Source organism: Ambystoma mexicanum, chromosome 2p (assembly GCF_040938575.1).
Source record: "Ambystoma mexicanum isolate Mex_15411 chromosome 2p, UKY_AmexF1_1, whole genome shotgun sequence".
Classification (NCBI taxonomy): domain Eukaryota; kingdom Metazoa; phylum Chordata; class Amphibia; order Caudata; family Ambystomatidae; genus Ambystoma; species Ambystoma mexicanum.
In genome coordinates, this window is record NC_090923.1 from 418,314,667 (window position 1) to 418,329,041 (window position 14,375).

The window sequence follows — 14,375 nt, forward strand, 5'->3', positions numbered from 1 at the left end:
TGCAGATCGGGACTACCAGAGCCCCATTAACGGCAGAAGAAAAGAAGAGGAGACGAGAAGGGAGTCTTTGTTTGTATTGTGGTTCGGCTAATCACCTATTGAGAGATTGTCCAGATGTGCCCCTAAGGAGGTCGGGAAACGAACGCCCTCGGTAGTTGGTGGGACGGACTACCGAGGGGCATTTCCGTGTTCCTACACCACTCTCTCTATAACCTCTTCCCATGTGGCTGAAGATTTACGTCTGATGGTATTAGCTATCAAACTCCGCTTTCGAGAAAAAGAAGTAGACACTCAGGCACTACTGGATTGCGGAGCAGCGGGAAATTTCCTGGACACCTTATGGGCGGATAAGGTGGGTCTGCTCAGGATTGCCAAGAAAGAGGATCAAAAGGTGGAAGGAGTTGACGGAACTCCTTTATGTTCCGGACTCATCACTCATAAAACTGAGGAAGTTCAAGTATCCATACAGCAGCACACTGAGTTGATAATGCTCGACATAATCCGCGCAGCCCATTTCCCAGTCATTTTGGGAATCGGCTGGCTCTGAAAGCACAACCCTACAGTAGACTGGACAAGCAATCTATTGAGTTTTCACTCGAAATATTGCCAAAAAGAATGCCTACCAGAGCCTTTGTTCGAAACTGTGAAGACCGAGGCTGCGGCTGAAAGGAGTTCTATACATTGTATTCCGGTGAGTTTTTCTGAGTTCTCTGAGATCTTTCAGGAACAAATTCCTATCAGACTTCGTCCACACAGACCCGAGGACTGTGGCATAGACCTAATCCCTCAGGCATTGGTTCCTTTTGGTAGGATGTATCCCCTCTCTATGTCCAAGAAGGCTGTACTCCGGAACTACCTTGATGACAACCTCGCAAATGGACTGATTCGTCCTTCCAAGTCACCAGCAGGGGCCTCAATGTTTTCCTACCCAAGCGGGATACCAAGGAACTGAGGCCCTGTATCGATTACAGAGGTTTAAACAAAGTGACGATCAAGGATCACTACCCTATGCCCATCATTTCAGAAATTTTGGAAGCAGTTCAGGGCTCAGTGGTATTCACCAAACTCGACCTACGGAATGCCTATCATCTGCTCAGAATTAGGACCGGGGATGAGTGGAAGACGGCTTTTCGCACTCCCTACGGCCTGTTTGAATACCAAGTCATGCCATTTGGCCTAGTCAACGCACCCTCGATATTCCAAAGGTTTATGGACCGTTTGTTCTCAGATTTGCTGGGTCAGAACACAGTGGTCTACTTGGAAGATATTCTAGTTTATTCACGCAACCAGGAAGATCATGTGAAATGGGTTCTACGTAGACTACAAAAACATCATCTTCTGGTGAAACCAGAGAAATGTGCATTCGCTCAGTCTTCCCTATCCTAAATGTGATTCATCTTGTCTGAGAAAGGGATTACCATGGACCCAAAGAAGGTAGATGCCATTATGTCCTGGCCACCACCCTCATCGGTCAAAGACATCCAAAGATTCCTCGGACGGGCAAATTTTTATCAGAAGTTTATTCCAGAATTTTCTCAACTCACTCTTCCCATAACCTCTTTGCTAAAGAAGTCCTCCAGTCCTTTCATTTGGTCCAAAGAGGCTGATGACAGCTTTCTCAGTTTAAAGTGACGATTCTGCACAGCCCCCATATTCAGACAGCTCGATCAACACGACCCTTCATTCTGGAGACGGATGCTTCAGCTGCGGCTGTGGGAGCTGTTCTTCTGCAATGTGACCAGGACCATGAATATCCAGTAGCCTACTTTTCAAAGACCTTGAGCCCCAGCCAACGTAATTACTCTGTCATCAAAAGAGAACTTCTTGCTATGAAATTGGCTTGCCTACAGTAGAGGCATTTACTCTAGGGGAGTCTACATCCGTTTCAGATACGAACTGACCACAAGAATCTCCAAATACTCAAGCAACAAGAATGTTATAACACCCGACAAGCCAGATGGGCGCATTTCTTTGCTCAGTTTAATTTTCCATCACATTTATTCCAGGCTCCCAAAATCAGATTGCTGATGCTTTATCACGTAGAGATGATGTTAACTAGACCTACAAAAATGAACTGATGTTTCCCCATACACGGATCATTTCTGCTGTGACCAATTTTTTGCAAGAAGTAAGAGAATCGCCTCTGGATGATCCAATCCTAGGACCTGGAAACAACCATTCGATACCAGAGATGGTCTCCACTTCATACGCGGAAGATTGTTCATTCTGTCCCAAAAACTCAGACTACGAGTCCTTCAGTGGTGTCATGATACTAAGACTGCCGGACATCGAGGAGTACGTGGTACCCTACAATTGCTTCAAAGATCTTTCTATTGGCCAAACATGAAGGTTGATACCCAGGCTTACGTACAGACTTGTCTGGTATGTTTACAGAGCAAGCACTCTACCCTACGGCCTTTGGGGTTGTTACAAGAAGATCAGATCCCTCCGGGTCCCTGGAAATACATATCAACAGACTTCATTGTTGAATTACCTGTTTTCCGAGGCTGCACATGTATAATGGTAACCGTGGACTCTTTTACCAAGCTGGCACACTTCTTGCCTCTGTCCAAGATACCATCAGCCTCAGTCATGGCCGAAGTCTTCCTCAAGGATATTTTTAGGCTGCACAGGCTTCCCCAAAAGATTGTATCAGATCGAGGGAGTCAATACACCTCCAGATTCTGGACCGCCTTGTGCAACCTATTGGGTATTGAGAGAGCACTTTCTTCGGGATTCCACCCCCAAACAAATGGCCAGACCGAAAGGTTAAACGGAACCTTGGAACAATACTTAAGGTGCTTTATCAACCAGCAACAGGACAACTGGGTAGACCTGCTTCCTACCACAGAGTTTGCATACAACAACGCAGTCCATACTGCTATTGGTGTTAGCCCATTCTATTGCACCTACGGTTTCCATCCTCAATCCCTCGTACCTACTTTTTGGAGAGAAACAAACATCCCATCATTAGAGATTACTCTCGAGCAGCTAAAGGAAGCCCATAACACAGCCAGACGGAGTCTACAGAAAGCCAGCAGACGCTACAAGGAGCAATCCGATAAACATCGGAAACAAGTACCTGCTTTGGAAAAGGGCTCTAAGGTCATGCTGTCCACCAAATGTTTGCCCCGTTGGGTCCGTTCCACCAAACTATCTCCCCGGTACATCGGTCCCTTTGAAATACTGTCAAGGATCAATCCAGTTGCCTATCGTCTAAAGATTCCCAAGACTTTTAGGCGGATCCACCCAGTATTCCATTCCTCTCTGCTACGCCCTTTTGTACCAGATACCCGGAAGCAAGTGACTCCCCAACTATGGACCTTGCCCTCTCCAGCCTCTGATGAATATGAAGTCTCCCAAATCCTAGATTCCCGGTATCACCGAGGTCGCCTGGAATACCTCATTCATTGGAAAGGATACCCTTCTTCTGAGGATACCTGGGAACCACATTCTCACATTCATTCTCCCCGTTTATTATTTAAGTTCCACAGACTCCATCCAGGAAAGCTGGGAGGGAAGGGCCTTCGGAGGGGGCGTACTGTCACAGCCGCTGGCGACTCTGGAGGAGGTGGCAACTAGGACGCCATTAGACTGTGCCGCCACGTTTCCTTTTCTACGTGTTTTGATGGTCTAGTTTCTTTTTTCCAACATGGCCGCCGCCGAAAGTATTTACCATTCGTCTGTCGGCAGCTCGGCGCGTTGCAACTGTGCTTATTCCTTTGTTGCTTGCGCTCGTTTGCTACTTCCCGGCAGTGTTCTAGTAACTCTGCCCGCTACTCCAGCTATTGTGCTCATCCTCTTTACTCCCTGGCTCCCTATTCTCCTTTCCCTTGTTTTCTTGCCTCCCTTAGTCTGCCCGAGCATATCTATTGCTTCCTCCCCTGTCTGCCTTTCCATTTTGGAACTCTCCTGTTCTCGCTGTGTTTCACTCCGTGGATCTTCCATCAGTCATCCTCCAAGAGCGACGATCCGGGCCTTTCCACCCGCTTCTTCAAATCTGCAGACACACCTGAGACCTCAGCCAAGTCTTCTGACAGCTTCTCGGGCGTTTACTCATCTCTGCACCAAGGGGTTTTTTCAGCTATGGCTTTTTCCCCTTGCAACATCTGGCTGTCACGGAGGGGAGACACTGTGGATCTCTTAGTCTAGAGTTCACGGTGGCTTCCTTTTGAGGCAGACCCTATCTATTCAAGAAAAAGAAGCCCAACGCTCGACACACCTGAAGGAAGAAGTTGGACTATTCAACCTTATCCGGTGATGAGGAGGAGGGGAGGGGAGATCGGGGGGAACTCTGGTACTTAAGTGAAGAGGAAGATATTGCTGAACCTTTTGCCCATACGCACAATGGACAAGGATGATGTAATTTGCTGGATTTTTTCAGATACGAAGAAGTAGTCTAGAGTGGAGTTTTGCTCTTTTCTCCTCCATGTTGGATTAGCTGGTATATCACCAGTGGTGTTTCCATTTAACATGGCGAGATTTCTCACATCCATTTCCGACATCCCCCTAGCAGCCAGACTGTTGTGTTTTTGATGCTAACAGACAAGCAGTTGATGTTTAGATCCCCACAAATTATGATGTTTACTGTCTCGTTCGCTAGCAAAAGTTTGGCGACTACTGTGGAGACTTGATCTATAAATGCCGTTGTGCCAGCTTGCAGATGGTTCCAATATAAATTGATGACATTAAGGTGGTACGGAGTGTCGTTTGGTTTCTCTGTTACACTGATCATGGTTACCTGTATAAATGCCGAGTGATTTACAGAGTTCATAATTCGACAGCCCAAGCCTTTTTTTGCAAATGTTAGTAAGCCAGCCATTGGTTTTACTCTGGTTTTTTTAAAGGCTGGATTGATCGCCACTTCGTAGATATCTGAATTCAGGCAGGTGTGCAGCCAAGTTTCCTGGAGGAAGACTATGTCGAGGTCGGCTGCCCATGGGTCCTGAAATGGATGTGAAAAGCCTCTGGTGCTCCATGATTCGATCCTGAGAGAGGCTTGTTCCTCTTTCTCTTCAAGTAATGATCTCGTAGGTCTGTTGAGAGCTGCTGCCAACCAGCGCCAATCGTTAGAGGCCTTCCTTAGAGTCATTGGACCTGTCTGATCAGCAGGCCTCGGGTCCATCTTTGTATCTCCTTTAATTGTAATTTGAATGTTGTCCTCTTTATTCAACTTTCCCGTGAGTTCGAGAGGTGCACGAGTGGCAGCTGTCATTTTCTCTATGTTAGTATGTCGAAGAGAATCGCTCACTCTCGGGATTGCCATGCATCTGGATGTTGTTTCTTCAGGTTCGCATTTAGCAAAGGGTGCTTACCTGATTTGCGCCTCTTCTGTGTTTTTCATGGTTTCAGGGACATGTTCGGTTGAAGCTTTGTCCCGTATTTCCAAGATGTCAAAGCCCAGTGACATAAGTACTGCAGCTGAGTCCAGTACTATGTTCAAGGCTATTTTAGATCTAAAATGGAGAATAGTTTTGTCATTGTGGGCTTCTTACGGGAATTCAACTATTTGTATGTCCTCTGATTGAATGGTTCTAAGTGAGGGCACATAGTGAAATAAGCGTAAAACGTTGGACCGCTTGGTTTTAACACTGCTGCAAAACATATAATCAGCCACCTTTATAACAAAACATTGAAGTAGTGAGTGTAACTGGGCTTTTTTATGGCATTGCTTGGTACAAAATAATACCTGACATATCATGGGAGGACCAGAGCCCATCATGACAATATCTCACACATGATGATACTTCTTCAGTGTGGTGGCAACAGCTGGCAATCTTTGTGAGTATTTGAGCATATGATGCCAATGTTTATATATTACCCAAACCTATTGGCTGTGTCAATGTTTCTTTATTTATATGTTTATGTCTTGATCAATGTATCCAAATGTGTGTGCTCTTATACAGTAAGGCTTACCATTGCAATCATTTCTTGATCCTTTCCATGCCCCCTTCTCCCTATTGCTTTCTCGCTCTCTTTTTCTCCCTCTTCTCTCTATCTCTTCTCTTTGACTCTCATGGGCCTGCATTTTGGAGAAATCATGGGGAATCTGAGGGACAGGGGTACCCGCTCAGTAGGTGATGTAACCCCTGCAGGCAGCATCTTTGGGATTGGGAAGTTCCCAAAACCTCAAACCCCTTATGAGAACACAACTGAGCCAACCCACACGAGAAAAGGACCACATCGCCCATAATAACTTCTTTCCAGAAACTGAAAACCTGGAACAAATATGGAATTTCAAAACCAGCTCAGAGGAGGGAAAAGGTACCAATATACTGTTGATCTTCCAAAGGTTTCAGGGGCAATGGGAGTGGAGGAGTGCTAATTCAACCCCTTCCCTTTGCCAGGAGTTCTGGGACAGGTCCTTGCCTTACTTTGCCTAGATTACCTCCCGCCTGTACACATAATTGATAAGGAAACTAATGTTTTGTGTTATATTTTTTCTGCCCAGTGTCTGTCAAACCCTTCTGAACCCTTTATTGTTTAGTAACTTACTGTTGCTGTTCTCTTATACATCCTGGTGTCATCCCTCATTACTCTGAGTCAACACAAGGAGGGAAGCTCCCCGACCAGACCACATAACAGTTACAGACACTATTATAGGCAAATAAACTGTGGTCACTCAGTCATCATTGCTTGTACACCAGTTCATAGTTGCCAACATGACCCATTCCAATCTGTAGGTGCTTATTCAATCCTGGTTTGGTCCTTTGAATTCTGGGATTTGTAGTTCCACGTTTCCCAATTCTAAAACTCAGACTACAATTACCAGAATGCAAAGAAAAAAGCAGGACTGGATAAGCACCTACAGATTGGAATGGGTAATATTGACAACCACGGCATTGGTGGTTTAAGCAATTTTCATCTGACACAGACCTCCCTGCTGACATTAGGGCAGGTACTATCAAGAATCAAATCTCAACATTCTGCCAACATTAGTGGCTGTGGGTCCACTGAGTACCACTAAGTAGCCCTTTTTGTGCTCTGTGGAACCTGTTCCCTCATAAAAGTCTCATGGCCTCATCACGGGTCTGGCAGTTACCCTGCCGGTGCTGCTGGCGGGTTGCCGCCAGACCCATAATAAATGATCGGCGCCTGACTTCCAAGTGCCACCAGGCTATTCCAAGTCCAGCGGCTGGGAAGGTAGGTGCCACCAATTTTGTTAGTCCCCATTTCCATGGAGTCCCATGGGAATGGGGACACGGGAGCACCGGCACTGTTTATAACGGTGCTGGTTCTCCCGTGAAAGCACTGTGAGAAACTGCCGTCCCGCCCGGCAGGTACTGACCCTGGTGGGTGGGACAGAACCCGCCCATGGAGTAGTAGTGTGCTGGTCCGGAAACAATGGTGCCAATAAGGTTACCGGCGCCGTTGTTTCCGGACTGGCACAGATATAATGAGGCCCTCAGTTTTCTGTTGGCACTATGCAGATGCTGTGGTTTCTGCTTTTCACCACCGGGTAGCACTGTCTATGTTTTGTGCACAGTCTCACAGGTCGCTTTGCCTGCTCTACCCCTTTGATTCTCTAATCAGCATGGACACCTCCACCTCCATAATCTTGTCCTGCTCACCTTGTTGTGGCTTTGGTGTTTCAGGCTCCCCGCCACAGCTTGATTCTCTCGGTCGTGGTGGCCAATTTCTTTCAGGACCTCCAATGAAATCAGCTGTCTGGTGTGAGAGCATCACTAAAATGTTGTGAAGGAGATGTAGACAAGGTTTTAAGAGAGGTAGTGCTTTCTTTATTCAAGCATAGCTACAAACAGACACTTCCTCTGTCTGCCTACCTAACTGTTTCTTCTCCAAATGTTCCACCTTGTGTGACAGGTCTCGAGGAGAACCTCAGAGCCCACTGTGTGAGACACACAACTACAACAGATACCTCGGTGTTGGAAGGAGATCCTTTTCTATTTCCAGGGTGCAGATGTCAAAAGAGATTTTTCATTTTTGGGACGATTTTCTCGTTTCAAGCCTATTCCGTTCAGGGTGAAAACCTGTGCAGTCCAAGATGTCTGTGCAGCAATAACCTTATAGCATGTAACTGCTGACTACACAAGTTGCCAAGGCCTCAGTGCTCGTTAACTGCCTTTGCTACTCTTAGGCTGTTAACTCAGGATTCCACAGCTGCAGGCTATACGACTATGGTAATCCTTTTTTAACATATCACAAACTGACAAGTGTAGAATACGTGAAAGGTGCAATCTTGGTCAGAATGCAATAGCCATGTCCATCATGCATCCCCACCCTACCTCAAAACAACACATAGGAGCTCCTTTTCTAAAATGGATAATTGCATAAAGAGGACCACCAATAGTAGCACTTACGTGCTGATGAGCCCCCTGCATGCAAATAAACTACTAAAAGGCAAGATCCCTGTTACTCTACTTTGACTATCTGGTTTGTAAAAGATGTAAATGGAGCTTGAAAATAATGCCTTGCAGATGTCCTTTGCAATGGATTCCATGGGAATTCATTTGTTGTACGCCTCCATTAAAATTTCATGTAGGCATACAACAAAGAGATTTTGCAGGTGGAGTGAGAAGGACAAGGATGAAACAGAATGCTTATCCTGTCTTCCATTCTTCATGTAAACCTAAAATGGCCTGGAGAGATAAAGCAAGGCATAAACTGCTTCATGCCTTAGTTTTGCGCCTTTATTTACCCATAAAAGACACATGGTTTAACGCCAGCTGACGTTAACCCAATAGATTCCAATGGAATCCACCTGCTTTTTACATCAGGTAAAAGTAGGTGGATTTCAGAGGAATCCATTGTAAAGGGCTTCCCCAATCGTTAATTGCATAAGGCATTTTCACTTCTTCCAATCTGTAGTGGAATAGAAAGGGGTTCAGGCAATTTTGCCTCTTAGTATGATCATATATACTTGGGAATAATTACAGGGTGGTGCCAGCTCCATGTATGTTTGTCTTTTGTCATTTGTATAAACAGTGGAGGCACACCAATTATGCCTTTTGAAGACATTTAGCATATGACTGATAAGAGAACGGAAACACTTGGCTTCATCACACAGGAGGCAGAAGAGATACTGGTCTTCATCAGTGGTCAGAAAACCATCCCAAAATGATCACACTAAACCGATTAAACAATTGGGGTTCCTTAGGAGAAAAGAGATGAATAGAAAGCTGCATGCCACTACCCTTGGTAAATATTAGAAAGCTCAACCCATACCAAGAGGACTATCTATTCCCCTTAGACAAATACAATGAAAAGAGAGCAAGAATGTTATCAAAATACTGAAGCAAACTTTGAATCATTTTTCACTAGAACTAATATTGTTGACTATTCATGAACTATTTAAATAGTTGTAGACCTTAGATAAGGAAATAAAAGATATTGAATATGCCAATTGAACATATTAGATTGGAGCTAGGCCTGTTCTCATTGAAGGGACAGGCTATTTTAAGGCAGGGAGTATTATATCTTAAAAAGAATACCTCCCCGCAATGTGAACTTCTCTCTCTATTGGCAAAAACGTCTGGCAGTTCATTGAAAAGCGTAAGTAAGGATTTTGATAGCTGGGTTAGTAAAGGCTTTGAAAAAATTGTGTGGTGCCCCGATTTTAGTCATGGCACTAACTTTACAGTCTTAAAACGGATATTCAAGAAGAAGTTGCGCTCGTGGGATTGGACTAACAATTATGATCATCTGTATAGTCTAAAATCACATGAGGAAGTGGTGTGTGTCACACATACGTATCTTATGGCGCAAAGATACACCAGGTGCTGCCTGAGCCCAGCTCTGAGAATGTTTCTGTTTAAGTTAATGACTAAGCAGTTACCTACATTGTTGAAGGTTGGTCCCTCCTATAGTATACTTCGTAAAGACCGAACATGTTGGATATGTAAAGTGAGAAAATCTTGGAAACTGCAAGACGCCTGTTTACGGATTGTCTGGGATTGGCATCAGCAATTGCACAGTTCTTGGGGTGCTTTGTGTACAATCCTGAGTACATACAAACTGATCATTTTTGGGCATACTGCTTGAAATCAGAATCCCAAAGGCTACATTTTGCCTTATATCGTTTGTGGAAAATTATCCAGAAATTGTTGCTGACTGTGATTATCCTGGCCAATACTGGGTGATAATGATAGAAGTTTGGGGGTGGGGGGGACACAAAATTAATTAATTAATTAGAGGTGCCCTGATACAGGAGATTTTAAACATGTAAATAGGGATTTTTACAGTTCTACAGTTTTATTATTTATTATATTAAGATCAACAAGGTAAATAGAATTGCTAATAGTTAATGTTAAAGAATACTATTAATCTTGGATGGGAGTATTTGGATGTATTTTAAATGTTAATTTTAATGAAATATAGTGTTGACAATTATTGGTGTATTGATGTGGATGTGCTTTATTAACAGTTATGATGAGTTTGTAAAGTTGGACATTATGGTATTATAATGAGATTTGAAATTTGTAATTGTATATTGTGAAATTCTGATTATTAATTATTAATGTTTTAGTTGTATTGATTGATATATTTGTAAAAATTTTATTACTGTATACTTATTACTGTATACAAATAAATAAATCCAAATAAAAGATATCCAAAACAAATTAATTGAATCATTAGGTAAACCTGAAGGATGGAAAATTCTTGAAGATATCAGTAGGATCCGGGATCAGTTCTGGGGTGAATTAGAACTGAAAAAAAGGTCAGGAAATTCCATAGGGATACCCATGATTACCTGTACGACAAGGTATATACATGGATGGCCAAGTACAAGCAATCCACCACGAGTCCCACAGTTCTCAAGCAGAGAAGAGTCATCCACCTTCGATGAGATAACATAGAAACTGACTGTCCTAGCACATTCAGACAGAAGAATTATACTGTGCGGCTACTTTTTTAGACAAAAACACAAAACAAAAAGAACACGCCGGGGTAGGAGAAAACAACCAAACCCCTCGAATGCAAACATGGCTACAACAAAGGAGGACCTAGTGATTAATATATATAGTCAAATTGCAAGCACTACCGAGACTAAAACCCTTGAAAAGGGACTTAAGATTTATACTTACATATAGTAAGTGTAGGTTCAAGAATAAGGTGGAGCTTTTTAAATCTGTACAGAAACCTTTATTGAAAGACATTTTTGATGAAGTGAAGGCCAAGAACGTCCCTGATACTAATAATGAGGAGATCATTATGTGGAATTTAAAGGGAAAGGTAAGTTTTTACCAGCAATTCCCAAAACCACGATTGACATCTTTAACAAAAGCATATTAAAGGACTTAGCGAGTATATCCTACAAGAAACATAAGAATCTCAATAGTGGAGATTTGGCTTTAGTTAAATCCTTGTACTCTGATAAGAATATTACTATGCGTCTGGCTGACAATGGGGGCATATTGGTGTCGCAGGACACAGTTGATTATGTATTGATGAAGGGTAACACTAACACTTATTCCAAACTTGAGAACGATCCAACACATGGAATTCAAAGTGCCTTAATTTTTTATTTGGGGCAGGCAGAATCACCAAACAAGATCAGTGAAAAACATTTTACCTTTTCCAAAAATCCCCAAAGAAATTGAGAAACCATGAACGGGGACATTTTGTTTACCATTGATGTGAAAAGCTTGCACACTGTAATATCACACTGTTAGGAATCTACCATCCTGCAGCCCACTATATGCACCCATTCATAGACTTTTTCATAGCTGAACTACCTTGTAGAGACCCACAACTTGGCATTAATTTACCTGTTTTACTACTGCAGGTTTGGATTAAACTGCATTCATGTTCCATTCTGGGTTTTGAGTTAAACCAGCTGATGCATTCTGGTAGTTATATGCTGTCCAATAGGCAGAGGGCTGGGGGAGGCATACTAAATACATTCACTTGCAACAAGCTGGAGAGACCCTGATTGCATTCACCTCTTACAAACTCCTGCAGGCTAGGCTACCAAGGGAGGGAGAAGCCTTGATTAGAATGTACTTCGGCAAGCTACTGAAGCCTGGACTGGGCTTAGTTGGGCACAGATGCCTCAGGCTGCAATCAACTCACGTTTATGGGCTGTGGTCTGGGCAGGCTTCATAAACTCACTCTGAAGATTAGCAAGTGTTCTATCAACTGCCTTTACCTGGAGTTCCTGCTTATGCGGTTTTTGAACCTTTCGATGCTATCTTGCTTTTGGCTACTGAATCCTTCCTGCTGTAGATGATTTTCACCTTCTGTCCTGTTTGCTGTTAAAGCTAATACTTTTTCTGAAGGTATTTATGATGCCTTTCTGACTTTCTTCAACACCTTGTTTTGCTGTGAGCAGCCACCTTCCCCCCAGCTCACAGACTTACCGTGTTTCTGGCAAAGCTGCCCACCCCCCTATGTCGCTTTTCAATCTAAATGTCATGCTTTACTTAATAGACTTATGTCCATAGTTTAAATACCTGCTCTTTAGTGTACTTAATTTTCGGAACCATGTATTTGCTGAGTTTGCAGCAACTTCTTGTCTTGTCTATGACTAGTGCACTAAGTTTCCTGAACCATGTATTCACTAAGTTGGCAGTATGATGAAACCAATGGAGTCCTCACGGATCCCCCAATGGTAACCTCCTCCCATGTGGCCAGGGGACAGCAGCTGCTACCTGATCCTGACCCTGGGGGCGGCTATATGAGGGAGAATCACATGGGAGGAGACAGCCACTGGGGACAGGTCATGGCTTCATTGGATGAGATTCCATGAGTTCCCCCAGTTTTCTATGATGAAGACCCCCCGTTACCCTTAATGGCCATAAATAAACAACATTTTCCCCAAAACCCTTTAGGCCAAACTCCCATCCATAACCTGAAGAGTAAAAGCTCCAAGAAAACCCTTTTCAGTTCTAGTTTTCCTTCATGTAGAACTGATCTTCCATGTGGAATCATTGAGAAAGGCCCTCCAAGTACTATGCATCAGAAACCATCAATGGTCTTCAATTCCCACAACCACCTAAGTACTGAGATGAGGACGATGAAGGAATTGACACAGAGAAGCCAGAGCGTCAAGCTTAATGAGCGTCCTAGTTTTTGGATGAAATCATCTGTGCGCAGGAACTTTTAAAAATGGTAACCAAACTATGAGAGGGAGCTCGAGAGAAGACGTGGCCTCTCCATTGAAGGTGGACAGAAGCTGGTGGCATGAGCCAGTGTGCCTAAACTGGAGGCACGGGCCTGTGTGGCAGAGCAAAGAAGCTTGCCAGAAGAGAAGGAAAGTAAAATGGTGCAAGCAAGGCGTGCCGTGGAGATGCCAGGAACTGCGGGAGGCTTCCTTGGCTTCCGGCAGTTGAGAGAAGCAAAGTTGATCTTACTGGGAGCTGAAGAGAAGCAGGGTGCAGGAGCAGAGCCACGAGAGAAGCTGCAGAGACATCAGAGCTGCCCAGAGTGTGGAAGCAAGCAGCAAAGGTACGAGCACAAGCAAGACCAAAGACGCTAAACAGAGCCAGTGAGCCAGCATAGTGGTGACCCCGGGGCGTTTCAGCGACCATGGCAAAGAGAATTTAAAGATTGTGAAGTTACTGAAAGGGAAATCATAAGAAGATTGTTTGTGAATTGCAGAGTGAAAATCCGAACCCCAATAAGAAGTGAATGCAAATGTGTGGAAAGCTTAAAAGAAAAGTGAAATGAGTAGATATACCAAGCTGAGAAAGGTATATGCTACTTGAATGTAAAGAGGAACTATAATATATGAGAAGTCCTAGCAAGTATACACCCGGCAGTTGTGAGCACAAGAGAAGTCCTGGCATGAGAGGACACTAGGCATTTGTAAGTGCAAGCGAAGTGCTAGCAGGGAGTACATCAGGCAGTTGTGAGTGCAGGAGAAGTCCTGGCCGGAGAGTACACCAGGAAGTTGGAAGTGCATAGAGTCTTGGCAGGGGAGTATACCAGGCAAATTGCAAACCTACAAGGAGTGTCAAGCAGAAACAGTGTTTCTAAAACAAAGAAAGATGTTGTGTTAGAAGAAAAAATATTTGTTAAAGAAGAACATAGAAGGCAGAACAGTTTTGATCTAACAGGATTGGTGTCGGCCACAAAAGACACAAGGAACTGTTATACCCATAGGCATTTGTGATGGCAGTGAAGAATACAGATGAAGGGAATGACCCTCTGGAACTAAGGCCTCTTCCATTTAGGAGAACATTTACTTTGGAGCTGTTCTATTTATATTTAAGGACACGTTTTGCAAATATCAGGTTAAAGACATTTCCCTTTTCGCTTTATTATTTTGTTGTAGTGTGAGGGTCAAGATAGAACGTTTTGACACAAGGACGGCTTTTGATTTATGACATCCTAACATTTATGTTTTCTGTTATTTGGTGCTCTGGGACCCATGGGTGTGTAGCGCTATATAATAAATAAATTATTATTATTAT

The 14,375-nt window shown here is 43.7% G+C and overlaps 1 long non-coding RNA gene across 1 annotated transcript in view; it reads right to left on the minus strand.

Moving 5' to 3' along the window:
- Positions 1-7,570: 7,570 nt before the first annotated feature.
- Positions 7,571-14,375, minus strand: part of LOC138566457 (uncharacterized) — a 98,183-nt gene continuing 91,378 nt past the window's right edge. The window contains exon 5 of the long non-coding RNA XR_011301940.1: positions 7,571-7,685. This is a non-coding gene — a long non-coding RNA (uncharacterized lncRNA). The remainder of the gene's footprint in view (positions 7,686-14,375) is intronic.